We start from the raw sequence: 26850 nt of genomic DNA on the forward strand, positions 1-26850 counted from the left end.
AGGAATTAGATTCTTCATTTTAAGCATTGAAATAACTGTCATGAAGAAACCAGAACTTGGTGAACTTCTTCACAACCATTCTATGAAAGAATTGATATGGGCTGAAGCAATTTTTTCGGGGGCTCCTGAGCTCCAAAGGTCTTTATCTCCCCTTGACTTAGTGCCACACTTATAAATGTGTCGGCTGGGCACAGTGGCACGCACCTGTAATCCCAGCAGTTTGGGAGGCTGAGGCGGGTGGATCACCTGAGGTCAGGAGTTTGAGACCAGCCTGACCAATGTGGTGAAACCCCATCTCTACTAGAAATACAAAAATTAGCCGGGCATGGTGGCGTGGCTCAGGCCTGTAATCCCAGCTACTCAGGAAGCTGAGGCACGAGAATCACTTGAACCCGGGAGGCAGAGGTTGCAGTGAGCAAAGATTGTGCCATTGCACTCTAGCCTGGGAGACAAGAGCGAAATTCTATCTCAAAAAAAAAAAAAAGAAAAGAAAAAAGAAAGAAGTGTCAGTGATCCTCCCTGCAGCTATGGACATGGAAGACAAACATTCGTGAACACTTGGGTGATGGTGGCTTAGATGTTTTCACCCTGACAGCACATACAACGTTGGGAGGTGGAGGGGAGGGGGTTTAAAAGGGTGCTATGGACATGAACACAGTGAAAAGAAAAATCGGTGCTGCAGAGGAAAGCCAGCCTACCAGACACCCCTGTGGCCGCCTCACCTCTGTTCCTACAGACACTTTTGCTTCGTGTCCTTTGAACACTGAGGGGAGAAACGCATTCTGCACATACAAGTTTAAGGACCTGCATAGGGTAAGCAAGAATATGGGAGAGTTTTTCATGCTGTGCAAATTAATGATATGCTTCCTAGAATCACAAGAAGTTGAAGAACTAAAATGAAAATAGTCGCCTGTGTTTGAGTGCATTCTTGCCTCCAAAAAATGACCATCTGTTACTAAATACATAATTAACACATCTGAACCACTAGGATAACCATAGTATACTGCATAATAGATAAATAATTCATATTCTTATGACTTATAGACAATTAGCATTTTAACAAAGTCTTGGCATCTGTGGGAGACCCACAAAATATGGAAAAGGAAGACATTTTCTTAATAGTGTGAGCTTATTCATTTTTTAGTTAGGTAAGTTGACAATGAAAAACTAATTACCATCTTAACTCTACTAGTTCATGTAGTCAACTGAAAGTCCTGAGAACCACCTTCCAGCGGACAGCAAAGTAAAGTGGGCACACTTTGTTGTCTTCCTCCAGATCAGGAAATTAAGTGGATCACAACTCAGTCCTTTTGTAGTCTCTCCACAAATGTCCCTCCACATCGGGAATGCCTGAATGCAAAGCTGGTTCTCAGCCCTTTGGAGAATGATCTAAGATGCCCAGGATTCATCCCACAGTTCCGATTGCCTCACTCAAGACTTCCACCAGGCAGGAGAAGCCCCGTGGCCCCTATGAGATGTGTGGGCTTCCCATCTGCGTGTATTATAGACAAATATGTTTGTTTTCCCACCGCAGCCTGTGGCACGGGGTGCTTTGGCATCGTGCAAGCTAAATGCACTAAAAAGAAATCATCTCCACAACCGAAAGTAGCAGTTTATCACTGCTACAGTGATAAACACTATTTAATATGAAACATGTCTGGAGAATTATGTAAAATCAACCAACATATCGTCAGTGCTCCTTTGCTCTTTCTTCACATTTTTCTTTTTGCAGGGTGTGCACTCAGTAAAGGGTGATTTTCTTCTGGGGGCATTTGGATGATGTTCACAGCAATCATCTCTCATGTTTTCAGCTCTCACCTCCGACCCGAGCAGGCTGCTCTTCCTCCATTTCCAGGAAACCATGTATATTTATTCCCCACGTTGAAACTTTCCCTTGCTTCTCTTGGCCAAATGGCCCGTCCTCTACCCTCTGACTCTCCAACCCTTAGAAAGTTGCTCGGCTGCTCTGGGAGTGCCTCTTTTCCATCCCCAGATCATGTATTTCTTCCTTCTACAGGTGACTGTGATCATTTTTATGATAACTTTGCTCTGGTATGTAGTAGCTTTCTGTACCCATACCTTTCCCTGACTGTAATTTAAGCTTCTGAAGATTGGGGAATTTGGTTTCTGTGTCTCATTTGGTGTTCAGCAGGGTGCTGCACACACAGTTAAGGCTGAAAAATGTTTACTGAATGGTTGGTTTCTATAAGTATCTACCAAGACGTATTTAGTGATATATGCTAGAAACAGATATCTTAAGGGAACCTGTATTCATGCCTGTGTTTTTCTAATTTTAACCAAAGTCTCTCTCTCACTATCTCTTACACACACACACACACACACACACACACACACCACACCTGAGTGTAAGTATCACTGAGCCTTTGTAAGGCATTGCAGGGAATCAGAGCTGTCCTCAGTCAGTCCCTGTCCCTGTGTAACTTTGCTTTGCATGATGTCTGCACATTTCGTCCCCGCTGCTGCATCTGTTCAATAACTGAATATTTGCTGACAGTCTGTTGTATTCCAGAAAGTGTTCTGGGCAGTGAGGACACAACATGGCACCAGACAGAGGAGGTCTGTGTTCCCAAGGTGCTTATATTCTACTGGGCAAGCTCAGCAATGAATAAAGAAGCAAATAAATAACCAGTTTGCACTAGGATAAGCACCATGCTTCACCTCTCCCCCAAAATAGCAGCACAATGTGATGAGAGTGACAGGGAGGGGTCTGGATGGTCACGAAGGGACTCTGTGTGGACCGAACATGTGGGTTGAGGTTTCTATGTCCAGAGGAACCATGTCAGTGAAGACCAGGAAGGAAATTCCAGGCAGACGGAACAAGGCCAAGGATCCTGTGTGGGAGCTTAGAAGAAATGAAAACTTTAAGCCTACTTTACTAATGTACATGCATGCAGTATCCTAAAGGAATATTAGTTTCCTTAATCCAATAGTGCATTATAAATGGTTTGGCATGGTTCATTTCAGGAAAACACGACTGTTTTATCATTAGAAATTTCTCTAAGCAATTCACTGTATTAATGTACCAAATGATAATTACTTCAGTAGATGTAGAAAAAGCATTTGATGAAGTTCAACATTTACTTTTGATGAACCTTCTCAGAAACTAGGAATAGAAAGAAATTTCCTTAACCTTACGAGGTTGTATAAACAAAAATGAAGAATAAGCAACATAGTTTATAGAGAAACATAAGATTATTTCTTTATGATTAGAATCAAGACACGGATGACTGCTATCCCTGTTAATGTTCAACAGATGTGCCAACCCAAGAAATAAGACACAAAGATTAAAAAAATACCACAAAGATAAAGATGTAAAGATAATAGGAAATAGACAAAACTATCATTTTTCATAGGATATGATTGTCTATATGGAAAACCTAACAGAATCAACAGATAAATTATTAAACTCATAAGAAAGTCCAGGAAAGAAACTGGATTCAAAATTAACTCACAGTTTTCAGTAATGTTTTTCTTCATCAACAGAAAGCAACTGGGTTATATAATATAAAGAAAGCAACACTCAAAATAGCAACACAGTTATACAATATTTAGAACCTAACTGACAGAGAGGCATAAGACTTTTACAAGAAAATGAAAAGCTCTGTTCTGTAACATAAAAGGGGATTTTAACTGGTGGGAAGATATACCAGGTTCATGGATGGAACAATTTAATACCATAAAGATGTCAATGTGTCCCAAATTAATCAATAATTTCAATGTAATTCCAACAAACATTTCAGCAAATAATTTTAGGAACTCAACAAGCTGATTTATTTAGAAGGATAAAGGCACATGGACAACCCAGCAATTTTTGTAAAAGCAGATCAAAAAGAGAAACATTCCCTGTCACAAGGTGCTGAGGAATGCAGGGGTGAGGGGAGCCCCGGAATCTCTCAGAAGCTCAGGAGCTGTATCCTGTGGAAGCTGTGGACAATGGGAGGAATGCTGCCTTTGAAATGGGCAGTTTTACTACTAATTAAAGGAATGTAAATCAGGACGAGAATGTTATATGCACTGCTGTGTACACATCAGGTTAGCAAAAAGTAGACAGTGTTTTAATATCAAGAAAGGCAAGGATGTGGGGAAATGGGAGATCTCACGCACGCTTGGAAGAAAGGTGGGTGGGGCTGCCATTTTGGAAGGCAATCTAGAATTCTGCTGTAAAATTAGATATTCGTATATCTGATGATACAGCAACCCCACTCCTGGGCATACCCCAGAGGAACTGTCATTCAGGTCTGTGTATTCCATGTTTGGGGTGTTTGCTGTAACTCTGAATGTGAGGCTAGGTGTTGGAGGCAGCCTTGGGGTTCATCACTTGGGAACGGCTGGGTCAAATGTGGCAAATGGACACTGTGGGTCACGGGGCAGTGGTAAGTGATGGATGAGACATGGCTTGAGTAGCAGAAACTGATCTTAAAAATGTGTTAGCCAAAAAAATAACAGGCAGCGTGAGATCTATACTTCATGACCACTTAGATCCATGTATAACATACACACAAAAAGCTGCAGGCATTGTCTGCTGAGTCTTCCTGGGTAACATTTTTGTTTTTCCCTCCAGTGGACCATCTCTTGGTTTTTAAATACCCAGTTGTCATAGACGCACATTTCTTTCAATGCAACATTTTCCGGCTGATGTTTTACAAAAAATAATCTTATGCTTAGGATTCTAAATGTCAATACGAGTACAATATTTAAAACAAAAGCAAGGAAATAAGCAGGGAGATCTCATTCCTTTCTAAATTCAATGACTGGATGGTCAGAGTCCCACGTGGATGTTTTGTGAAAGACAGGGCTGTGTGTCTTGGGTGTTGTTAACACTGGCTAAGGCCACATCGCTGCATGGAGCATATCTCATCTGATTACAATAATTTGCTTTCCGGTATGGAGGTGTTGTAGTTACATTTGGAAAAGTTGGTTTGGAGTTATTGGCTAAAAATGTCCTTTGAAAATAATAGATATAGGTTCCCAGTTAGCATTTTCATGATTTTTAAGAATATATTGCCTACGTTAAGTGGCAATATCTGTAAAAAAGAGATATACATATGTGTGTGTGTGTGTATATATACATGTATATATAAATAAAATGCAGTTAACTCAACTGTTCTTGAGGTTTACAAAGAAAAAGTATCACCAGCACTACCTCTGTCACTACTACCCCCACTACCACTATCATCATCACCACCACCATCATTACCATTACCCCCTGACCATCATCATCACTACCACTTCTGCCACCACCATCATCATTGCTACCACCACCACTACCATAACTGTCATCTCCACCACCACTACCACCATCATCATCATCTCTATCACCTCCATCACCATCATTACCATCACCACCACCACCATTGTGGTCACTGTCACCACCACCATGACTATCACCTCCACCACCACCACCTCCACCACCACCACCACCATCATCATCACTATCACCTCTACCACCACCATCATCATTGCTATCACCACCACCACCACCTTCACCACCACCACCACCACCACCATAATACCTCCACCACCATAACACCTCCACCACCACTACCACCGTCATTACCATCACCTCTACCACCACCACCATCATCATCATCACTATCACCTCTACCACCACTATCATCATTGCTATCACCACCACCACCTCCACTACCACCACCGCCACCACCATAACACCTCCACCAACATAACACCTCCACCACCACTACCACCATCATTACTATCACCTCCACCACCACCACCTTGATGATCACTGTCACCACCACTATCATCATCACTGTCACACTACCACCATTACAATCACCACCGCCATTATCACAATCACTATCACCTCCACCACCATCATGCTTGCTATCACCTCCAACACCACCACCATTATAATCACTATCACCACCACTACTACCATCATTGTCATCACCACCGTCACCAGCATCACCACCATAACTATCACCTCCGCCACCACTACCACCATCATCATCATCACTATTACCTCCATCATCATTGCTATCATCACTGCCACCACTACCGTAACTATCACCTCCACCACCACCATTACAATCCCCACCACCATTATCATAATCTCTATCACCACCACCACCATTATCATCACCACTACCACCACCATCGTCACCACTACCACCACCACCACCACCACCACTACCACCATCACTTCCATCAGCATCATCACTACCATCACCTCTACCACCTCTGACCCCACTACCACCACCACCACAGCAACAAAACTTAACAAAATCCATGAGAAACAACCAAAGGCAACGGCAAACAAGAAATCAAAAAAGCATGTTGATTATTAGTAATAGTAATACCTGATGTGAGTGGGTAGGACCATGGTAGAGCTAAAATACTGGGTAACAGAGCGTGGAGGAGGGGAATGAGTTAAGAAGTCAGACACTGTGAGATCTCTTTCTCCTTGGCAGGCGGGAGTAGCCCATGGCTTTACGCTCCTCCATGGTGGCTGACTGGGAAATGGTGAGACTGGGATGGGCAGTCAGTGTCCTTGCCTGAATCCCATCCCTGCCGGTTTATGGCCTGTCAAGATGCTGGTTTATTTTAATGTAAATGCAGCCTCCCAGCCCCTAAATGAAGATCAACTTCAGCTTTCCGCCGTAATGTCTTGAGAGAGATTTCTCTGTGAGAGTAAGTGCAGCGCCATAAACTAATTCCAGCTGAACTCCATTTCCCACTTCATCTGCATGAGCCAAGTCCTCATCCTGGAGCTTTTTAGGACAGTTTACACCATGTTGCATAAATTGAGAATCTCGTCGAAATAATCCCTTTCTATCCTCACTGCTTCTACTCTTTAAATATCTGATGATGTTTGTCTTGTCTTCACTTAGTCCGTGATTAGGAAAGCTGTACACACTTAGCGCCCTTAATCTTTCTTCCTAAATCAATCCTTGAAACCAGCCCCTTAATATTGTTGTTACTCTGTTCTTCTCTGAACCTCTTCCAAATTGTCTCTCTTTCTTGTATTGAGCTGCCGGGCCTGAGTAAGCTGAAAGCGCTGTTGTAATGCGTACAGAGTCACTAATGCACCCTTGCAGCATGCTAATACTTTGGCCCAAGTCTCCTAAGATTGTCTTCTCTCCCTCCTCCTCCATTTCTCTCTGTAGGTATAAGCCAGATTCTCCGCTCTCTGCTGACTCTATTTTGTCGTGCAGGATTATTGCTTTTTAATGATCTCCCCAGCATGTTAGAGAATGGAATGCAAACCGGGAGGAGAAGAAAGCTCGGACTGTAAAAGGAGGTGTGCGTTACTTCCTTCCCAGTCCTAAGAGTCAGTGCCCCTTGTCTCTTTCCCTGACAATAACTGTATTTTACATGAATCTCTCCCTTTAAGCTTCCCCATGAGTTTTCATATAAGATCCTGACAGTCACTGCATAAAATAGACAGGCAACATCTGATGTCCCATTTTATAGGTGTTGCAACCTGAGGCTCAGAAAGACAGGAAGTCAACTGCTCAGGCCACTGCGCGTCACTTGAACTTCTTCCCATTTCATAAATCTGTTCTTATGCTCCCTTCTTAAGTGAAACCTTAAAATAATTCCTGTAATACTCGGGTAGACACATTCCCAGTTTGGCAACCTTTTATCATCTCTTATTTGTCCTCTTGTTGCGGGCTTTCTGCACAGCTATAATAGACATGACTTATTTATATGTTGTAAATGCTAGGATGAGTTACCAAGCAAGCTTTTAGGACAGTCTGTCAGCTTTGTTCTGATTAGTTCTAATGCATGACTGGTGCTAGTTTCAAGTCCCAAAATATCTAACTGCAAAATCCTGCTTTTTATATGAAGAACTGTTAGGGGTGGTGCCACAGTTTGAATGTCCCCTCCAAAACTTTTGCTGAAATTTAATCCTCCTTGTGGCAGTATTGACAGGTGGGGCCTTAAAGAGGTGATTGCATCATGAGGGTTCTGCCCTTGGGAATGGATTAATCTGTTCATAGGTTGATGGATGAATGGGTTAACCTGGGAGTGGGAACTGGTGGCTTTGTAAGAAGAGGAAGAAAGACCTGAGCGAGCACACTCAGCCCCCAAGTTGTGTGATGCCCTGGGCCACCTCTGGATTCTGCAGAGACCTCCCACCAGCAACAAGGCCCTCATCAGATGTGGCCCCTTGACCTAGGACTCCTCAGCCTCCATAACCGTAAGAAATAAACTCCTTTTCTTTACAAGTTACTCAGTTTCAGGTATTCTGTTATAAGCAACAGAAAATGAACTAAGACAGGTGGGAAGAAAGAGTGAAGGGCAGGGCAGCCTTATCTGGCTGCATCGTTGAACACTGTATAAGCCTGGGAGCATCATTCTCACAGATTCCAATGTGAATGGCCTCCCCTGCAGTTCTGTAGTGCACCTCTACGTCAGAGACCCCGGCAGGAGTTAGGGTGTTCTGTGCAGCCTGCACCTCCACATCACAGACCCTGGCAGGGGTGAGGCTGTTCTGTGCAGCCTGCACCTCCATGTCGGAGATCCCGGCAGGAGCGAGAGTGCTCTGTACAGCCTGCACCTCCATATCAAAGACCATGGCAGGGGCGAGGGTGCTCTATACAGTCTGCACCTCCACATCAGAGACGCCAGCAGGGGCAAGGGTGTTCTGTGCAGCCTTCACCTCCATGTCAGAGACCCTGGTGGGGACGAGGGTGAGGGTGTTGCCAACTGCAGAAGCGGGGAACTGTCGTGCCCAATGGCTTCATCACACCCCATGCCTACAGGGAGGGGTTCAATGTAGCATTTGAGATAATTTCCAAACCAGCTTCCATTCATGCTTTAAGCCTTGCCTCCCTTCATTTCCCACGCCCAACCTGTAGAATTCCCAAATCTCCTCCTTTGGCTCCGAACTTGCTTCTCTCCCCACCCAGTGCGGCCCATTCCTGAGACATCTCCCTCACTCCAGAGCGAGCTGCTTCCTCCTCTGTGCCCTTACCTGTTTGCAGGTGCATGATTGCCTGACCACATGGATCAGTAGTGAATTCCCAGTTGGGCTGTGAGTTCTGAGGGGACCAGGCTCTTGGTTCAGTTGCTTCTTTCCAGCCCTTTACACAGGTTGCGTGCATGGCCGGCACTCAGTTTGTTGAATGAATGTTTGAAAAGACAATATTCTCTATTCTTCATTCATCTCTCTTATCGGTGATCCAGAGTCACAAAATGGATTCTTAGGGAAGTAAAGCAATGACCAAAGTCTATCACAAGAAAAGTTTACTCAAAATGATCCGTTCAATGAAACATGAAGTGTCTGATACGTGCCCATTCTATGGTAATGTTTTTTAATAAAAACCTTTGTTCTTGCTTTCCAGGAGTTTGGAAACGCAAGGCCAGCATGCTCTACAGGAAAACCGGATAGGTGTTAACCTTGTTGGTCAATGGCACTGCCTGGAGACGTCCCAAGGGCTGCCATTTGGTTAGGCTCATTGAGAGATACAGAAAAATAGGAGTAAAAGGCTTCACAATTTTAAGCATCTTGAGGAAGAATGCTGCATAAGGGGCTGAATGATGCCCCCAACCCCCCAAAATTAGTCCACTTGGAGTGGACTTGAATGGGACCTCATTTGGGCAAAAGGGCCTTCGCAGATGTAATTAAGGACCTCAAGATGAGATCATCCTGGGCTAATCAGGTAGGCCCGAGACCCCATGACACAGACAGGGACACAGGGAGAGTTCCATGTGACAGTGGAGGAAGGGACTGGAGGGATGCTTCTGTGCCCAAGGAACACCAAGGATTGCCAGCAGCTCCCAGGAGGAGACAGGATGGAGCGGGTGCTCTCCAGAGCCTTCGGAAGGAACCAACTCTGATACCGGATTTCTGTCCTGCAGAACTAGGAGAAAATGCATTTCTGTTTGAAGTTACCAAGTTTGTGGTCATTTGTGACAGCAGCCCCAGGAGATGAACACAGGGTGGCTCCATGCCAGGCTAGGAGGGCAGGAGGCCGGGGCTCTGTGTGCTCCAGGGCTCACTCAGGCTCACTCTGGGCATTCAGTGCAGTGTTTGGGGCGCCTGGCGATGCTGGGTGTGAGGAGACGTGGTCTGTGCCTTCTGGCCCATCACATAATTTGCTTTGGGTGCTGATATCAACCACAGGCAATTTAATTGTAGACTGGAATGGAGCTGGGAAGGGTGCACCTTCCTGGCAAAAGCAGCTTCGTCCAAAGCTTGCGCCTCAGAGCCTGAGCATGGCAGGCAGGGATGTTTTCACACGGCCACTCTAGAAAGAGCGGAAATGCAGACACTTTCCTCCTTCACAATTTTTGGTTGCTTTGACTTTGGGTGTGTCTGAGAGGCTCTAACTCAAGTGGCTGTTCTCCACCTTTGGTTAGATCCTGGAGTCTCTGGTAGGTTGTCGGTCAGTGGTGCTGCGTGGAGGCTTCCCAAAGGCCGCAGTTTTGCTAGGCTCATTGAGAGATGTAGAAGAAATAGGAGCTCATTGAGAGATGTAGAAGAAATAGGAACAAAAGGCTGCATAGGAGAGATACAAGCAGCTTCTACCTTCAAATTACTGTGGCTTTTATTTGACCTGTTGGAAGTTCTGGGGTTTCTATAAAGGATAAAAACTCCCTTTGGCACAGTTTAGATCAGAAAAGTCCTGACTCCGGCCCCTTCAGTTTATGACCTGAGGAGCCTGAGGGCCTGAGGGCAGCCAGTGGCCGGAACACACGGGCTCTTTAGCTGGGGAGGGACTTGAACCCAGGTATTCTGATGCGAGGACTCTCTCCCACCACATGCAGCACAGCACTGCTTGCGTTGTTTGGTTTCGTATTGCTTTGGAATTAGTCCAACTATCACCATTGATGTGAATAAACAGACATGTATCTTTTCAGTTTGCACAACTTCAATCATAAATGAGTATTTATTAGTGTGAAGACATGCCCAGGTCCTGGAACACTCAACACATGTAGAGCCGGGTGAGTGCCATTATTCAAACAAATCACATTTTGTGGATGAAGAAGCTCCACTCACTTCACGCTCCTGTAGAAAACAAACCAGAGCCTGTTTTTCTTCGTAGCAGCTGGAAGTCAGTTGGTCTTGATTCATTATTCATTGTATTTTTTTAGATTACTCATTTCATTATTTTATGAAGGATAGGATTTATTTAACTGTGATTGCTATGATAAATTTCCCCCCGCTCTCTCTAAGGTACCATTTCTTCTAATCAATACATCAAGATCTTGCGGTGAGACTGGGATAGCGTGGGATATTTGGGAAGAAATTCTGATGGAGTTTTAGAACATGAAGCGAGATTGGAAATACAAGTTCTGATTGGGAAGATGTTGCGAATCCTGCAGACGAGTAAAGACTCCGAGAGATACAAACCATGCAAGAGGTGGTCAACCAGGTGGCTCAGCGGCAGCCCTGAGTGCAGGCCGTGAGTGGTGCCTATGTGCAGGTCCGAGGGGGAGGCAGTTTGGGTGCGGAAGAGGGATACAGAGGAGTCAGTGATAGGATCTGGCTTTAAAGGGACTTGCAGCATCACGAATGAGCTGGGACATAATTACAATTAGGGTGCAAGTCAAAACGTGGCAAGTTTCATGGAAGAGATAAAAATACAGTGGGAGCTCCATGGGGGAGTGATCACTTCTACGTGGAGGATAAGAGTGCCTCTGTGGAGGAGAGGCATTGAGCTACGTTTTTATTATTACTTCCAGAAGCCAGTGAATTTTGTAATCTTAATTTTCTAGATGCCTCAAAGCATGGAGTATACTTAACTTCCCCAGAACTTAACTTAAAAAGGAAAAACTCCATGCACATGACCCAGGCAGGCCAGCAGCTGGCACATGCCACCCTTTCCTGGCCCTCTCTGGCAGTGCTGAGTTCAGAAAAGGTTATGCTTTCTGTTTTTTGAACTCAGAAAAGGTTATGCTTTCTGTTTCTTCACAAGGAAACTGGGGGGGTGGGAGGAAGGACAAAAAACGTCAGTGCACTCTGCTTAAGAACCCCTGTCTTTTCATTCCTCTGCTGCTTCCCCAGCCACAGGGAAAACACAGGGATGATTGCTAAGAACTTAGAAGGAGAAAAAATAAAAAAAGGAAGAAAACCTACCAGAGCTATCTCAGAAATGAGATCATCTTTTCATGTGTTCACTTTAATGATCTCTTTCATTTGAAGCAATTGTAAAGGCCATAATTACTGTTATTCCTAATATTCTAATGCCAAATTGTCAACCAAAGGCACTGGGGGAATAAACGGGGTGCTGCTGTTTGATGATCTCACATGTGATAGGACGCTGCTGATAAGACAGATTAGGACCATTGTAGAGTTTGATCAGGTAGCCAAGAAATAGGTCAGCAGCTTACTGCATTCACGTGTGTGTTTGTGCCACGCCGAGTTCTTCCCCCTGGAAAATAAAAGCAATTTGCAGAAGTGCATGTGGCTTAGTCCGGTGGAGTAGCTTCACCCGGTGAACACCCCAGGCATTCTGGAAGGCTGTGTTGCAGGAGGCGAGTATCAGAGGTTTCTCCCTGCAGCCAGCGAGGCTGCGGCTCTGCCTCGCAGCTCTGGAAATGCTAAGCAGGTAATTAACAAATCACAAGGCACAGGTGTGCCAGGTGAAGTTTGGTAAATTGCTTTTGATCTAAATTGAGATGCTTTGGGGATTTAACTTCTTAGACAAAAAGGGCATAAATAAATAATCAGGATTTTAAGGTTGGAACTTGCAAGCAAGCTCGAAAATGTCTTAATGCACCGAGGAGGTGAAGCAGGGAGACTGTTTGAGGCCAGCCCTGTATGTTGTCTACTGTGCCATGATGTTCACGCACCTGATTTGCTCAGAAAGGCAGCTTGGCCAATGTCACACAAGTTTGGAAGCTGCACATTTTGTGAGGAGCTCAAAATGCCTCCAGTTTTAGTTTTCGTATCATAAGAAAAAAAGGGGAAGACGAGCATGGGCCACATGGTCAGCCCTGTTCCCCGGACAGGGCAGCGGTGGACCCGGGAGTGCGGTTCCTAAACCAGGTTCCTGTGGTTCCGAGGAGGAGAGATGCTCCCAGGACACCTGCGTACAATGCAGAATCTCTGAGCTGTGCCACCAGCCAGCACCTATGGCTTCACTAAACCCCACACAAAACAAGGCCTTGTGTGTGTGAGAAGAGAGACCTCAGCTCTTGGAGGTGGGAGCTTTCTCCATCATCTTTCTCTTGTGTCCACCTGGCAAAAGGAACAGGTGTGCCGGGAAGTCCCTCTTTGTCCTTTCAGACCCATATGCTGACATTCCACGTCCAGTCTGGGCCCTGCAGGCTGGTCTCTATGGACGCCACCCTCCAGGGCTCTGGCCTTCAGTTGGGTTTGGGCAATGGAGGTCCCTGGTGTAAGATCAGAAGGGGGTAAGGGGAGAGGCTGGGGCCTTTATTTCCTGGCTACTTTCCTGCCAGGTTGTGTTTGGATGGGGTCTTATTTCTCCGCCTGCGGCCCGTGGGTTTGGGTAATCACTCTTTCCCCCATCCCTCAGGGCTAGGGTTTGTGATGGCCTCCCACTGTGTGACTCCAGGTGCCTTAGTCCCCTGCTGAATTCCAGGTCCTGCTGTGCCTCTGCAGGGTCTGTGTACGCTCTGCTCTGTGGCCCCTCTGAGCATGCAGTCTCATCATCACTGTCATAAATCGTCGTAGAAAAGTCCTAAATCCCAGAGTTTGCAATGGTCTTCTTCGCACCAGGTAGAAAACACACCACCTTTGGAAAGGATTAACCTCTTGTGGTTCAGGTAAATTGGATCTGACGTAATGCAGGAGTGTACAGCGGTGGTTTCTGTTGTTTGTTTGTGTTTTTTAGATTTATTTACTTATTTATTTAGATGTATTCATGAGTCCATGCAGCAGGAAGTGGAGCCATCACAGGGTACGAAGCGGGGACAAGTGCAGCATCGTGAGCGTGTACAGAGGGAAGTTGACAGTGGGGAGAGGCTTTGCTGAGGAAGTGGCATTTGGAAGAGGAAGAATGAGGTAAGTGAGGGGAGTGAACAGCAATAGGGGCAGTTTATGCAAAAGCTGGGGGTGCAAGGATGCTGCCCAGCTGGAGGAAGGAGGCCAGAGGGACTGATTACGGCCTTGGGGGATGGGATGTGAGGTCAGCAGGGGCTTACGAAGAAGCAGGAGAAGGGGTCTGGAATCTCTTTGGAGGGTCACAGAGAGCCACGGGAGGGTTTCCGGTGCAGGAGTGACCCAGTCAGATGGGTGGCAGATCAGACACTGGCTGTCGTGTGGGAATGGGCTGCAGAGTGTGGTCCATCCTACACAACCAGGAGCTACTTATAGGTGGGAAGCAGCGATGTCTTGGATGGGGGTGGGAGAAGGGCCGAGGCATATGTGTGGAGTGTGGAAAAAGCATAGGCGCAGGGGAAAGCCCGATGGGATGTTGGTAGCAGCTTGCATTTGATTTTGGGGATGAAGTGAAAAGTGTGTCAAGGAGTGTGCCCTGGTTTTTGGTGTGTGCAGCTGGTGGTGCTGAGACAGGGACCCTCAAGGAGGTCGGGGTGCAGGGGAATTGCCACCTGGGTGTTGAGCCATCAGGACCCATGGAGGGGCTGGCAGCTGGACCTGCCGGTCTAGAAGGGAGGGCTGTTGGGACCTCAGTTTGGGTTTGGGAGGCATCGGTGTCGATTTCCTCACTGACATTTCCACTGGGCAAGTGCCAGGGACCCTTAAGGATCTCATCGTTTAGTCAGTCACGATTTTTGAACATGAAATAATTAGGCAGAAATATGACCAAACAAGCCTGCTATCACGTAGGCAGTGTGGAAAACAGCTGTTAGGGGAAGCCAGGAGAGGAGGACGCTCCATGAGCCAGGGGTTCGACGGCTTCCCTCCTGGGCATCTAAGGGCCCTGGTGCCCCATCTGAGCCTGCCCGTTCTCCTTCCGTCTTCCCTAACTCTGGTGGGGTAGGGTGGAGGTGTCTGTACAGAGCTTCCTCTTCTTTTGTCTTCTAGGCCAGGCACCAAGCCCACCCTGCATCCATTCCCAGGGAGCAGCCGTGGGCACAGGAGTGACTGCAGAAGTGAGTCAGATTGGAGCCCTGTGAGGTCTACACCCAGGTGACCAGGCATGGGCTGAGAGTCCAGGGCCAGAGAAGGAAGGGGCATAAGTGAAGGGCAAGCAAGTAGGTGCTTAGCACCCCAACATGCAGGTGCTCGGCACCCCAAGATGCAGATGGCTAAGCACCCTGACACGTAGGTCGCTCAGCACGCCGACATGCAGGTGGCTCGGCACCCTGACACGCAGGTGGCTTGGCACCCTGACATGCAGATTGGCATGAGAAACCCATTCCTGTTAAGGGATACCTGGAGAAGCCAGTGAAGGACACTGTGACTAGCAAACAGCTTCTCACATGCTTTCTTCACCTGGTGGCTGGGTGGCCCCAGGAAGCTCAGACAGAGGAAGTGGATGGAGCTGAGCAGCCCCAGGAGGCTGGAGGCAGGAGCAGATGTGGGAGGCACTGCTTCTCCTCTCTCTGGGACTCAATTATCTGCACAGAGTGTTCCTTCTTGTTGAAAGTACCACTGTCCACCAGTCAGTGACTACTCAAGAAATCTCTGAAAGTGTCACTGCAAAGAGGCAACGTCCACAGGGACCAATGGATGCGACTGGGGAGATGTGGCCACAGAGCAAGTGTGAACAGAATCTCTACAGTGGACACTCACACAGACTTCGTCTTTCCAGAGGTCGCCTGATAGTCATTCCTGACCAATCTCTCAGCAGTGGCTCCTCTGAACTGAACACTTCTGTGCCTTATCCATCTCCGCTCAGTGTGGTCTAGAAGGCACCACTTTATTTTTTAATTTTTCATTTGTTTTTGAGACAGGGTCCTACTCTGTCACCCAGGCTGGAGTGCAGTGGCATGATCTCGGCTCACTGCAGCCTCTGCCTCCCAGGCTCAAGCGATCCTCCCACCTCAGCCTCTCAAGTTGCTGGGACTACAGGTGTGCACCACTACACTTGGCTGATTTTTGTATTTGTTTGTTTGTTTTTTTTAGATGGGAATTTGCCCTGTTACCCAGGCTGGTCACGAACTCCTGTGCTCAAGCGATCTGCCTGCCTCAGCCTCCCAAAGTGCTGGGATTGGAGGCATGAGCCACCGCACACAGCCAGAAAGTCACAGCTTTATAGGCCACCACTTAAATGCACCTGACAGCTTAATGTGCAAGAAAACTTTCCTGCAGCTCCTTTAAGTTTAACAATCCTTTGGCAAAATGAATAATACAAGCATGTTTCTTCTTCATATGCTTTGTTTTAGGAACATTAAAAAATACAGTTATGAAAAGCAGAAAGCAGTTATAGTTGTATGTTTTGTAACAAATACTGTGGCCTGATAGAATGAGCTTCTGACAAAGGCTTGTGCTTTCCAAGTGGGCCAAGTTCCAAAGTTGTCCGCAGAGTTGTCTCACAGCTCATCCAGCCCATCATTCAAATATTTAAAGGCCCTACTAAGGGCCAAGTTACTTACTGTACATCTTTAAGGATGGGTTTAACTTATATATCTATTTATTTTCAATCTCAGAATACTTTATATTGACTCCTAAAAGTATAGTCTAGTGTATGTTTGTTTTGAGAATTTCATTACAATCCCTAAATTTATGTATCTCAAATGTACAGGGACTCATCTAATCAGACAGTGCTAATCTTCCTAAAACAGTGTCAACAACAAGGGAATCAATCATGAACACGCTGAACATGAGGATCTACTGTCACAAGACATGGCTGAGTTTATTTTTTTCTTCCTTCTTACTACACTCATAGAACAGAGTTCTTTTGTTTGATTATGAACTCTGGGCAAGTTTGCTGTATGATAAAAAAAATAGCCATGTATGCATTTGATTCTCATCCAGATGCCCTTAGGATAAGAGGTTCATTTTCATCTTCTGTTTTCCAAATGAAGCTTTAAATCTAATTAGATCTTGAAAGAAAATAACTGCAATAGGGTTTCTGTAAGTAAAGGGCCCTCATTTAAATAATGCTCTTATTAAATTATTAAATAATGCTCTTATTTGTTTATGTGATTTACAGTAAGTGATGAAACTCTTCATGGCCAGCACGCTGCTCACTACAGGGATCCTTTGCACAGAGCACTTTGAGTTAGTTATAAACCATTCTAGACACAGAAACATTTCATTGCTAGGACATTTCATAGTGTAACAGCATCTCTCAGTGCCTGGCATGGGCCTTCTCCATATCGAAGGCCCAGTAAATATATGGGTAGAATAAATGAATTCACACCCATCCATTGCCGGATGATAATTGAGTGGCTCTTCTATTAAGGGTTAGTGTTTTCATGTTAATTTAAAGTGGGGGAGTTTGAAGGGAGAAACGCTAATTTCAGACTCTAAAATAAAGACAAGTCTCCTATAGAATGAGGTCCCAGAGACTCTGAGATGTCTGTGTTGATAGGCATAGGGCTGCAGGAATTGAGAAGTGGTTGACGAGGGAGCGTCTGTTTCAGAACTGCTGTTTGCAGGTTGTGTTTGTTTGTTCCACAGCTGTTTTTGAAGGATCTTTCTACTCTTAATGGAATCAGGTACTTCACTCAGAGGCCCAAAGGTGTACCTTAGGCTGGGTTTATGGCTCAATCCAGCATCCTAAAAGAAAATGTTTGCCTAACATTTTTTTTTTCATAAAATATATACACTCATCATCATAAATTCAGACTTCCATGGTATTTGCTTTGTGATAGAACCCCAATGTTAGGACAGTCTTACCAGGGACAGGACTAACGTGGAAACAGCTGGCTCCGCTGGCCCTGGCTGAACTGCAACGTGGATGGAGTGGCCTGTGAAGTGCTCTGAGTTCCTGGTTCAAGGTTAGGGAGACGGTGAAAAAGGCTGAGCACCTGTCAGTGCATTAAAACCATCAACCATCCCCGAACAGCTTTGGAATGAAGGCTTCCTACTCCTTAGGAATTCTGCCCTGGCTTCATTTCCTTTTAGTTTTTTCCCCTACTTGGTGAACCCAAAGACACTTGCCCAGTGGACTCCCACTCTGAGGGGATTTGTAAATATCTGACAGAGTCGAATTGAAGATCAAAAATAAAACCTGGCGCTGCTCTCCGATTTTCTCTGTGCTCCTTGCCTTTGGGGGATAGCATGATAATTAGGACAAAGGGATATTTGAGATTGCGCCTTAAATAAACGGGGGCGGAACTTCTTTAAGCTTCACCAACTATTTGTATCTCTGAGGCAGAAGACACCAATTTCAGTGCTCAGCTTAACTTGACTTTGACACCATGTAAGGAAAATAAAGATGGGAGATGTTCAGCCCTGGGGCCTCCAGGCCCAGTCAGAGGAAAGGACTTAAGGGTTGCCTCCAGCTCTGGGACACGAAACAGGAGCTGGGAGAACAAGGCAGGCTGTGTTCTGATCTTGGCTTGGGCCACCCAGACTCAAGATTTTCTTACCCTATCTGCTCAAAATGGAATGATTGGGATGAATGCAGTGGAAAGAACTGGCTGGGAATTAAAAAGCCCAGGCTTACAACTTCAGATCTGCTAGAATTTGCCAGCAACCTGTAGGAAAGCTCTGTCTCTTTCAGGCCTCAGTCTCGACAATTCCTTCTGCCTGTGAGAGCAGGTGGTGGTGACGTCTGACTCACTGCAGGGCCTATGGGAGAAGGGCTGTGATTTTACTGTCTGTGGGTTCTGAAGGTCTTGCTTGCACAACCAAACTTTCCTGGTGTGAAGGGAACGATGGTCTAGACAGGCAGGGTTTTCTGGGGATTCCCCCCCGCCATGGATTATTGATCACCTAACTAATAATAACCTGGTGATTTGAGCCCTTTTGTAGAGGTAGGTGAGAGGGATGGGTCTGGATTAAAGGACAATTTGGGATCAGCCCACAGGACAGAACTCTGAAGAGCTCAGGGACAAGCTGGCATGCTGGTCACATTACCAATTAATTACTTAATTGATAATTAATTAGTTATTAATAACATAATACAATGATATTATTAATATATAAATTTATGTATTTATTAACATATAATTTAATGATTAATAATAAAATTAATGTATAAATAACTATAATGCAATTAATTAATTATTAGTTAATATAATCCATAACACATACATTAATAGTTATGTATTATATTAACTAATAATTAATTGTATTATACTTATTTATTAATATACCATCAATTCTCACTTTCATATTCCTGACAATGTCAGGAATATTATCATTAATTATTATATTATTAATTACTTATATTATTTATTAATATACCATCAATTCTTACTTTCGGATTCCTGACAAAGAACGGGCCTAGTCCATGAACTCCCTTTGGGTACCTTGCTCTGCCGTGCTCAAATGACTGACTCTGTGTTTCTTTGTGTGCATGTGAGCTGTCACTTCTCTGCCATGTTGTGAGCCGCGTAAGTGAGTTAAAGGAATTGCTGCTCCTTAGTGGGGAGAATGGGTGGTTGTGAGGCTGTGGGGTGGGGGCTGGGCCTCTGGGAGCAAAGGCACAGATGTCACACCAGCCAGTCTCGATGGAGGCTTTCTTGTCATGGTGATGTGTCCGGCGCTGTGTGGGTATTTTGGGACACACAAAATGTTGAGATTCAATTGGTAAGGACCTGGTCTCACTCTCCAGACACTGGGGAGAGAAGGTAAAACATGATGTCAAGCAGGGCTTGGGGAAGTACTATCCAGAAAGTCACAAGGTGGGGGCTGCCGTTGATTTCTCTCAGTGTGATGCAGAAACATGACACTGCCTCTTCTGTTTCCCTCAGGGATGCCTCACCTTCTACACCAGCCTCGAATGTTTCACCTGCCTGCCTCCTCCACGCAGCCTCTCCTCTGTGCAGCCTCATAAGATGACTTTGCCTCCCTCCAGAGTGAACAGACATCAGGCAGTGCCACCTGACCGCTCCCTGGCATCCTCCCGACCTGTCCTCCTTTCCTCCTACCAGGGGTAGCTTGGCCACCTGTCTTTGCAGTGACCTTCCCTTATGGATGCCTCTGCAAAATTTCTCTCTTTTTTGACACTTTTGACTAGACCGGAAGAGTTCAATCTCAAAATGCCTCTCCCTGCCTCGTGGTTTTCCATCACCCCAAACTCCGTTTCTTTCCTCCCAGTCACACCAAATTTCTGAAGTAGCCTACCCGTGCTAGCCATCCCTTGCTCCTACACACTCCTCAGTCCCCTGTCATGGGTCTTCTGCCCCTAAGTCCCTGGACTGGCCTCCCAGTCTGAAGGTGTTTCTTGTCCTCACCAATCTGGTGGCTCCTGCCTCTTTCTGAGGCACTGAGATCCCCCTGCCCCACCTCCTAGAGCTCCATCCTGGGAGCTTCTGTTTTTTCCAGCAACTTCCTAGATGCAGGTGGTCCTCATTCTTGCTGTTTCCTAGAAGCAGGTGGTCCTCAGGCTTCTCCAGTCTCCAGCCTTCTCTCGGCATTGGCTTTTCCAGGCCGTATGTTCCATACTGGTGCCTCCTGCGTCCTCACCTCATGCTTGGTCCCTCTCTTCGGCCTCAGGCCCACCTGTCTTCTGGAGAGAAATTGCATTTTGGACGTCCCACAAATATCTCAAACATGTCCCCAAATGAACTCATCCATTCTGAAGCTGCCTGGCTTAATGAATGGTGCAACTGTCTCCCCAGCAGCCTAGAAAGAAATGTGGGAGCCTCAGTCCATGACCGTGCCCAAACTCCCCGCTGACCGTGGTCTGAGCTCCAGATGTTTCTGTCCAAGGCTGTCACCCCAGCAGCCTAGAAAGAAACATGGAATGCTCTGTCCATGACCATGACCATGCCCAAAGGTCCCTGCTGTCCCTGGTCCGAGCTCCAGATGTCTCTATCCAAGACTGCTTACTCCCAGCTGGTCTCCCTGTGTTCACCATGTCCACCTTTAACCCATTGTCCACATCGAAGATCCAACCATAAACCTGATCCAATCCTGTTTAGACTCTTGGTAGTTTCCTGAGTCCTGAATGCAGGGCCCAGAACCCTCTTGGTCTGGTTCCCGTTTATGTTTCTATCCCTCTGGTCCTTCCTCTCCTCCCAGACCTCAGTTGCCTCCTCCACACTCTTCATATTCTAATCATACAAATACTTTGTTTTTGGCTTTTCTGATTCCTCGAGGTGTTCTCTGTGGTGTTCCTTCTTCCTCCTCGCTTTCTCTGGCTATTTTCTGCCCAGCCCTTCAGATCTTGGCTGGTACAACTCTCCCTCAGTAACCTTCTTTCCCATCCTAGCCAAGGCAGGGCTCCACGTTCACACTTCTGTAGCACCCTCACTTTCTATAGCATAGACCCTGTGACACTGTGTTGAAGCTGATTTTACGTTATCTATAGCCCTCCTGGTCTACAGCTTTGAGAAGGTTTGGATCCTCAGGGCTTGGCCAGAGTATGAGCCGTAGTAAACTCTCAATGAATGCTAGTTGAATGAGCAAATACGTGTATACAGAGGTACTGGAGTTCCAAGCCTTGTACATATGCACACACTCAGATATATACACAGATGCTCCTGGACTTATGACAGTGCCGTACCCCAACAAACCCATTCTAAAAATATCTTGTCAAAATGCATCTAATACTCCAATAAACTCATCTTAAATTAAAAAAATATCTAAGTAGAACCATAGGTCTAGATGCTGCTTGACTTACGATGGGGTTATATCCCAACAAAGCCATTGTAAAGTTGAAAAATCATAAGGTGGGGATGGCCCGTGTGTGTGTATATGTGTGTGTGTGTGTGTATACACATGGATTGTATATACATATTTAACATATATATGTATATACATGTGTATACATATGTATACGCATGTGATGATTTTACTTTATCTATAGCCCTGCTAGTCTATAGTTTTGAGAAGGTTTGGATCCTCAGGGCTTGGCCAGAGTATGAGCCATAGTAAACTCTCAATGAATGCTGGTTGAATGAGCAAATAAGTGTATTCAGAGGTACTGGAGTTCCAAGCTTTGTATATATGCACACACTCAGATATACACATAGATACTCCTGGACTCTACTTACACATTTATGTATATATGTATATATATGTATATACATACATATGTTAAATATGTATATATGGCCCATATATATACACATATATATGTGTATACATATTTAAACCACATTATTGAGGTATGATTGACATATCAAAAGCTGCACATACTGAACGTATACAACTTGATGAGTTTGGGGCTATGTAGACGCCTGTGAAACCATCACCACCATCCAGGTCATAAACATTCAATGCTTTTAAGAGCAGGGCTTCCCAGAATTAGGAAATGTAAACTACATTCAGGTCACCAACTTTACATTTTCTAAGTGAAGACATTGATTAAAATAATATTTTTTTTTTCTCACCACAATCCCACAAAAGATATAAAACTAAAATGGGGCTGGGCGTGGTGGTTCATGCCTGTAATCCCAGCACTTTGGGAGGCTGAGGTGGGCAGATCATGAGGTCAGGAGATCAAGACCATCCTGGCTAACACGGTGAAACCCCGTCTCTACTAAAATACAAAAAAAAAAAAAAAAAAAAAAAAAAGAAAATTAGCCGGGTGTGGTGGCAGGTGCCTGTAGTTCGAGCTACTTGGGAGGCTGAAGCAGGAGAATGGCATGAACCCGGGACACGGAGCTTGCAGTGAGCCGAGATAGCACCACTGCACTGCAACCTGGGCAACAGAGTGAGATTCCGTCCAAAAAAAAAAAAAAAAAAATCAAACAAACAAACAAACAAAAAACACCAAAATGGTAGGAGGACATTATATTAGAATAAAAAAATTAGCTTAAGTAAAAACTCCTAGATTGTCATTAATCATAATATTTTTCCTCTTTTCCAAGGCTACTGAAAATCTCCTTGCAGACTGGTACCGGCCCACAAATGTACCATTAGGAAGCTGTTCTCTTCAAGAGCAGGCTTGGAAGCTAGAGAGGACTGAGATTGCAGCTGTGGTTTGAAGGACTGTGTGTGAATGGGGGAGCCAGAGAGACCTGGATCTATCAGTCAGGGTTTTCTAGAGAAGCAGAACCAATAAGAAGGAAAGAACAAGAGTTATGATGAGGAGTTAGCTCACATGATTATGGAGGCTGATGAGTCCCGAGATCTGCGGGGTGAGTCGGGGAGCTGGGGGTCCGGGAGAGCTGATGGCGCAGTGCAGCGAGGTGCTGCGGACCCCGGCAGACCGATGTGGATGATATTCTTTGCCAGCCGCCTTTGGACAACCTCAGATTTCACCATGGTCAACAAAGAGAGTTACCTCTGACCTCAGTTTGGAATTGTTTTGTTTTTGTTTTTTGCAGGGAATTCTTTGCAGAGTTTCAAACTGCTGTTGATTAGTTTGTCAATAAAATTTATTGAGTGCCTTCCCATGTGCCAAGAACCAAGCTCACTACTTTCCTTGACTGTCTCATGCAGTTGCCCCATAGCTGGGCGAGGTGATCCCAGGTCCCCGTGAGGCCATGCAGCGAACACTGGCTGGAGTCAGGGTTGGAACCCAAAGTCTGTCTGCACCATTAGCTACTACATTCCCTTTGAGGGACCTGAACATGCTCCTCCTGTTCCGTGTGACCTGCAGGTGCTTCAAAACAGCCATCGTGACCTGAACATGCTCCTCCTGTTCCGTGTGACCTGCAGGTGCTTCAAAACAGCCATCGTGACCTGTCCAAACCCTCTCTTCTCTGTCCTTATTTTTGAGAGTTCCTTAAGTGGCAGTTTCTGTCACTGCATCCTTGTCATCACCCTCTTCTGGATGAATTGTAGCATATTAGTCCGTTCTTACATTGCTATAAAGAAATACCCGAGACTGGGTAATTTGCCAAAAAAAAAAAGAGGCTTAATTGGCTTATGGTTCTGCAGGCTGTACAGGAAGCATTGCAGCTTCTGCTCAGCTTCTGGGGAGGTCTCAGGAAACTTACAATCATGGTGGAAGGCAAAGGGGAGGCAGGAACCTCTTCCATGGCCAGAGCAGGAGGAAGAGAGACGGGGAGGTACTGCACACATAAACAGTCATGAGAACTCCACCACAAGAACAGTACTGGGGATAGTGCTGAATCATTAGAACGCACCCCCATGATCCAATCATCTCCCACCAGATCCCACCTCCAGCATTTGGGATTGCAATTCAACATGAGATCATGAGATTTGGGTGAGGACACAGATCCAAACCATATCATCTAGCTTGCCAGCACTTTTAGTATATGGCATCCAGAGTTGGGCAGAATATTCCAAAATAGTCTGAGTAGTGTGAGGTTACCAGAATGGTTCTTTAGGATTTATCAGAGGGATATCAGAGGGAGAAGATATCAGAGGGATGACATAGAGTTATTCATCTAATGACACAGGGAAACATGTGGGCAAAGAAAGTTGATTGTGTTCATTAATTGCCTTCTCTCCCTGTGAATGATCTCTGATAAAGAATGAAGATATTCAAATATAAAGCGACTGCAGATAGAATTTTAAGAACAAATAAAGGGCAGTTAATGACAGTGCTTTTATCCTTTGATTTACACATTAGCTATAATTAATGCTTAGAAAATATTCTCTGTGGTTGCTGTCCTGAAGTATTGATCTGGGTAACTATGGCCTCGTATGTGCAGGAGTTGATCACAAGTGCTTTAGAAATGGGCTGCAGCTTTGTGATTTCTCCCTTGTGGTACAATAGTGCTATCACAGTCCTCTCCTTTATCCTCTTATTTCCAGAATCTTTGTTATCTACACAACACTACTATATATGAAATATGCCTGAGGCTTAAAAGTACTATGTAATATGAACTGCAAAATTATTTAGGGTTAACAAAGCAAAATTTTATTAAAGTGGTGAGGAACAACTAGTGTGGGTCAGGGTGAGCAGGTGTTCCCAAAGGCAGTGGAATATGGAGGTTACCAAGTGCTCTGCTCACTGAATATGATTTTTAAGCGTCCAGCCTCCTATAATGTCTATAATTGTCCACAATTAAGGGTCAAAGCCATTTAGGTTTAGCCTTTGCTTCCAGAAGAGGTCTATAACATCCAAGAGTGCTGCCTGGTCTATTACCCCATCTACTCAGCTGGTGTCACATTAGTTTATCAGTCTGACTGGCTGCTACCTTAGTTAGGTCCTGAATAAATGGTGCCTAGGTCAGTACATTTTTTATCTAGGAAATAGATACTGAATGTGAGGGGTTATGATAATGGAAAGGAGAGATTACAAGTTCATAGCTTATTAAGCTCTGGCCTTAACCAAGGATGCAGGTTTTATACAAATGTGCACATGTGCAAAAGTGCAAACACACACACAACTGCTGAGCTCATTATATGGAAGACCTTAAGCATGAGAAGTCTGTTACACACAGCTATAATGAGACGTGGAAATGAGGAAAGCCAGGCTTTGGGAAAAACAGGAGGCTCCATTGTGACTATGTTGTTTCTGTTGCTGTGGGAACTGCAAACAGAGGTGTTCAGAAGCTGAAATGTGCACCTGGCGCCACTGGGGAGAGGGACCTGGGCTGGACGTATACATTGTGGAACCATTAGTGTGCTGATGGCACTTGAGGCCATAAGTGTGGGTGAGAAGAGAGTCCCCAGGAGGAGGCCGTTGGTCCACAGCCTCAAATGTTGCTTCTGGGTCAAGTAGGGCAAGGACTGAAAAGTATCCAGTGGATCCAGCGAAAAGAGTCACGATGGTCTTGGCCGCAGCAGTGAGAGTAGAGGCTGGTCGTGTCGGGCTTTGGCTGAGTGACAAATGGCAGATTGCAGAATTACAAGTGTCCTCTGAGATCATATAGTTACATACTTTGTAGTATTCTGGGACAGGGAAGTCCTACTTTAAAATGAAATCTCAGAGCCTCAGGGAGGAAACAGATACTACTTGGCTGATCCAGTTGAGTCAGGGATGAGGCCTGGAGCCCCATCCTTTCGGTCTCCCTCTCATCTCCTGGGCCCTGGAGCATCTCCTGAGGAAACAGTTAGAAAACCACCTGACCTCTGAGGGAGCTGTAGCTCAAAGGCCTACCTGGGAGCTGCACAGCTAATGAGAGGCCAAGGCAACCAGGTGCTCCTCATGCGAGCCTGACCTCCCATGGTACGGCAGGGACTCTTTGTGGGCTAACTTGAATGACTAAAGTTTAGTTCAGGTTTATGGGCAAGATCTGCAAACTTTATCAGTGGGTAGGAGGATTGTTGTAGTCACTGTAGTTTCATTTTAGGGTGATTTCTAGTGGATATATTTGAGACATGGTAGTGATGAAAATACATCCAATGAACAGCTGTGCATGGTAACTGGCTGTCCTGTAATTGATCACCTTTAAATGTAGCCCTGAGTTTTTCCCTCATCTGAGTTACTAGTGAGTAGCTAACTTCATTTCTACCTCTCTGTAGCCCTGTACTTCTAGGCAAGTGCTGAAATGCGGCAAAACTTCCACAAGGTAAGTCAAAGATGAACATGAAGCACTTCTGAAGTCATATTAACTGCTGGGTTTTAGGGGCCCCTTCCTGGTGTTCCTGCCTTTGCTCTGCATAATGAACGGCTGGGTTCTAGGGGCCCCTTCCTGGTGTTCCTGCCTTTGCTCTGCATAATGAACGGCTGGGTTCTAGGAGCCCCTTCCTGGTGTTCCTGCCTTTGCTCTGCACAATGAATGGTTGGGTTCTAGGAGCCTCTTCCTGGTGTTCCTGACTTTGCTCTACATGTCTATAGTCTACACAGAAGTCATATTGGTGACTTTAAAATGTGACTCAGATCTTGTCATTATTTTGCTTAAAAGACTTTAGCGGCGGCCGGGCGCGGTGGCTCAAGCCTGTAATCCCAGCACTTTGGGAGGCCGAGACGGGCAGATCACAAGGTCAGGAGATCGAGACCACCCTGGCTAATACGGTGAAACCCCGTCTCTACTAAAGAATACAAAAAACTAGCCGGG

At 45.5% G+C, this 26850-nt stretch overlaps 1 long non-coding RNA gene across 3 annotated transcripts; it reads left to right on the top strand.

Annotated features, from left to right (window-relative positions):
* The first annotated feature begins 6959 nt into the window (after positions 1-6959).
* On the top strand, positions 6960-23318 carry LOC108521020 (uncharacterized). Of its 3 annotated transcripts, XR_001883102.1 has the most exons (8): positions 6960-8185; positions 9333-9650; positions 11168-11396; positions 12946-13137; positions 13562-13725; positions 13816-13963; positions 14948-15015; positions 22801-23318. It is a non-coding gene; the product is annotated as an uncharacterized LOC108521020 (long non-coding RNA). The 3 variants fall into 3 exon arrangements; XR_001883101.1 differs by having other exon boundaries at positions 9333-11396; XR_001883103.1 differs by lacking the exon at positions 22801-23318 and adding an exon at positions 15992-16025 and having other exon boundaries at positions 9333-11396.
* Positions 23319-26850: the final 3532 nt, after the last annotated feature.

Source organism: Rhinopithecus bieti, unplaced genomic scaffold (genome assembly GCF_001698545.2).
Source record: "Rhinopithecus bieti isolate Rb0 unplaced genomic scaffold, ASM169854v2 scaffold_50877, whole genome shotgun sequence".
NCBI classification, from domain to species: domain Eukaryota; kingdom Metazoa; phylum Chordata; class Mammalia; order Primates; family Cercopithecidae; genus Rhinopithecus; species Rhinopithecus bieti.